Source organism: Leuresthes tenuis, unplaced genomic scaffold, assembly GCF_036924035.1.
Source record: "Leuresthes tenuis unplaced genomic scaffold, fLeuTen1.0.hap1 SCAF_8, whole genome shotgun sequence".
NCBI lineage: Eukaryota > Metazoa > Chordata > Actinopteri > Atheriniformes > Atherinopsidae > Leuresthes > Leuresthes tenuis.
In genome coordinates, this window is record NW_027325362.1 from 539,007 (window position 1) to 542,645 (window position 3,639).

Genomic DNA, 3,639 nt, shown 5'->3' on the forward strand with positions numbered 1-3,639 from the left:
ATCGGAGCTCCTTTCTCTCATGAAGGACGGTCCGGTGTTTCCTAAAGGAGATCCTTAAGGAAGCGTCGGAGCTCCTTTCTCTCATAAAGGACGGTCCGGTGTTTCCTAAAGGAGATCCTTAAGGAAGCGTCGGAGCTCCTTTCTCTCATGAAGGACGGTCCGGTGTTTCCTAAAGGAGATCCTTAAGGAAGCGTCGGAGCTCCTTTCTCTCATGAAGGACGGTCCGGTGTTTCCTAAAGGAGATCCTTAAGGAAGCATCGGAGCTCCTTTCTCTCATGAAGGACGGTCCGGTGTTTCCTAAAGGAGATCCTTAAGGAAGCGTCGGAGCTCCTTTCTCTCCTAAAGGACGGTCCGGTGTTTCCTAAAGGAGATCCTTAAGGAAGCGTCGGAGCTCCTTTCTCTCATAAAGGACGGTCCGGTGTTTCCTAAAGGAGATCCTTAAGGAAGCGTCGGAGCTCCTTTCTCTCATGAAGGACGGTCCGGTGTTTCCTAAAGGAGATCCTTAAGGAAGCGTCGGAGCTCCTTTCTCTCATGAAGGACGGTCCGGTGTTTCCTAAAGGAGATCCTTAAGGAAGCGTCGGAGCTCCTTTCTCTCATGAAGGTCCGGTGTTTCCTAAAGGAGATCCTTAAGGAAGCGTCGGAGCTCCTTTCTCTCATAAAGGACGGTCCGGTGTTTCCTAAAGGTCGGTCCGGTGTTTCCTAAAGGAGATCCTTAAGGAAGCGTCGGAGCTCCTTTCTCTCCTAAAGGACGGTCCAGTGTTTCCTAAAGGAGATCCTTAAGGAAGCGTCGGAGCTCCTTTCTCTCCTAAAGGACGGTCCGGTGTTTCCTAAAGGAGATCCTTAAGGAAGCGTCGGAGCTCCTTTCTCTCCTGAAGGACGGTCCGGTGTTTCCTAAAGGAGATCCTTAAGGAAGCGTCGGAGCTCCTTTCTCTCAGGAAGGACGGTCCGGTGTTTCCTAAAGGAGATCCTTAAGGAAGCGTCGGAGCTCCTTTCTCTCAGGAAGGACGGTCCGGTGTTTCCTAAAGGAGATCCTTAAGGAAGCGTCGGAGCTCCTTTCTCTCAGGAAGGACGGTCCGGTGTTTCCTAAAGGAGATCCTTAAGGAAGCGTCGGAGCTCCTTTCTCTCATGAAGGACGGTCCGGTGTTTCCTAAAGGAGATCCTTAAGGAAGCGTCGGAGCTCCTTTCTCTCATGAAGGACGGTCCGGTGTTTCCTAAAGGAGATCCTTAAGGAAGCGTCGGAGCTCCTTTCTCTCATGAAGGACGGTCCGGTGTTTCCTAAAGGAGATCCTTAAGGAAGCGTCGGAGCTCCTTTCTCTCATGAAGGACGGTCCGGTGTTTCCTAAAGGAGATCCTTAAGGAAGCGTCGGAGCTCCTTTCTCTCATGAAGGACGGTCCGGTGTTTCCTAAAGGAGATCCTTAAGGAAGCGTCGGAGCTCCTTTCTCTCAGGAAGGACGGTCCGGTGTTTCCTAAAGGAGATCCTTAAGGAAGCGTCGGAGCTCCTTTCTCTCATGAAGGACGGTCCGGTGTTTCCTAAAGGAGATCCTTAAGGAAGCGTCGGAGCTCCTTTCTCTCAGGAAGGTCCGGTGTTTCCTAAAGGAGATCCTTAAGGAAGCGTCGGAGCTCCTTTCTCTCAGGAAGGACGGTCCGGTGTTTCCTAAAGGAGATCCTTAAGGAAGCGTCGGAGCTCCTTTCTCTCAGGACGGTCCGGTGTTTCCTAAAGGAGATCCTTAAGGAAGCGTCGGAGCTCCTTTCTCTCCTGAAGGACGGTCCGGTGTTTCCTAAAGGAGATCCTTAAGGAAGCGTCGGAGCTCCTTTCTCTCATGAAGGACGGTCCGGTGTTTCCTAAAGGAGATCCTTAAGGAAGCGTCGGAGCTCCTTTCTCTCAGGAAGGACGGTCCGGTGTTTCCTAAAGGAGATCCTTAAGGAAGCGTCGGAGCTCCTTTCTCTCAGGAAGGACGGTCCGGTGTTTCCTAAAGGAGATCCTTAAGGAAGCGTCGGAGCTCCTTTCTCTCAGGAAGGACGGTCCGGTGTTTCCTAAAGGAGATCCTTAAGGAAGCGTCGGAGCTCCTTTCTCTCTGGAAGGACGGTCCGGTGTTTCCTAAAGGAGATCCTTAAGGAAGCGTCGGAGCTCCTTTCTCTCAGGAAGGACGGTCCGGTGTTTCCTAAAGGAGATCCTTAAGGAAGCGTCGGAGCTCCTTTCTCTCTGGAAGGACGGTCCGGTGTTTCCTAAAGGAGATCCTTAAGGAAGCGTCGGAGCTCCTTTCTCTCAGGAAGGACGGTCCGGTGTTTCCTAAAGGAGATCCTTAAGGAAGCGTCGGAGCTCCTTTCTCTCCTGAAGGACGGTCCGGTGTTTCCTAAAGGAGATCCTTAAGGAAGCGTCGGAGCTCCTTTCTCTCAGGAAGGACGGTCCGGTGTTTCCTAAAGGAGATCCTTAAGGAAGCGTCGGAGCTCCTTTCTCTCATGAAGGACGGTCCGGTGTTTCCTAAAGGAGATCCTTAAGGAAGCGTCGGAGCTCCTTTCTCTCAGGAAGGACGGTCCGGTGTTTCCTAAAGGAGATCCTTAAGGAAGCGTCGGAGCTCCTTTCTCTCAGGAAGGACGGTCCGGTGTTTCCTAAAGGAGATCCTTAAGGAAGCGTCGGAGCTCCTTTCTCTCAGGAAGGACGGTCCGGTGTTTCCTAAAGGAGATCCTTAAGGAAGCGTCGGAGCTCCTTTCTCTCAGGAAGGACGGTCCGGTGTTTCCTAAAGGAGATCCTTAAGGAAGCGTCGGAGCTCCTTTCTCTCAGGAAGGACGGTCCGGTGTTTCCTAAAGGAGATCCTTAAGGAAGCGTCGGAGCTCCTTTCTCTCCTGAAGGACGGTCCGGTGTTTCCTAAAGGAGATCCTTAAGGAAGCGTCGGAGCTCCTTTCTCTCAGGAAGGACGGTCCGGTGTTTCCTAAAGGAGATCCTTAAGGAAGCGTCGGAGCTCCTTTCTCTCAGGAAGGACGGTCCGGTGTTTCCTAAAGGAGATCCTTAAGGAAGCGTCGGAGCTCCTTTCTCTCTGGAAGGACGGTCCGGTGTTTCCTAAAGGAGATCCTTAAGGAAGCGTCGGAGCTCCTTTCTCTCCTGAAGGACGGTCCGGTGTTTCCTAAAGGAGATCCTTAAGGAAGCGTCGGAGCTCCTTTCTCTCAGGAAGGACGGTCCGGTGTTTCCTAAAGGAGATCCTTAAGGAAGCGTCGGAGCTCCTTTCTCTCAGGAAGGACGGTCCGGTGTTTCCTAAAGGAGATCCTTAAGGAAGCGTCGGAGCTCCTTTCTCTCATGAAGGACGGTCCGGTGTTTCCTAAAGGAGATCCTTAAGGAAGCGTCGGAGCTCCTTTCTCTCCTGAAGGACGGTCCGGTGTTTCCTAAAGGAGATCCTTAAGGAAGCGTCGGAGCTCCTTTCTCTCATAAAGGACGGTCCGGTGTTTCCTAAAGGAGATCCTTAAGGAAGCGTCGGAGCTCCTTTCTCTCCTAAAGGACGGTCCGGTGTTTCCTAAAGGAGATCCTTAAGGAAGCGTCGGAGCTCCTTTCTCTCAGGAAGGACGGTCCGGTGTTTCCTAAAGGAGATCCTTAAGGAAGCGTCGGAGCTCCTTTCTCTCAGGAAGGACGGTCCGGTGTTTCCTAA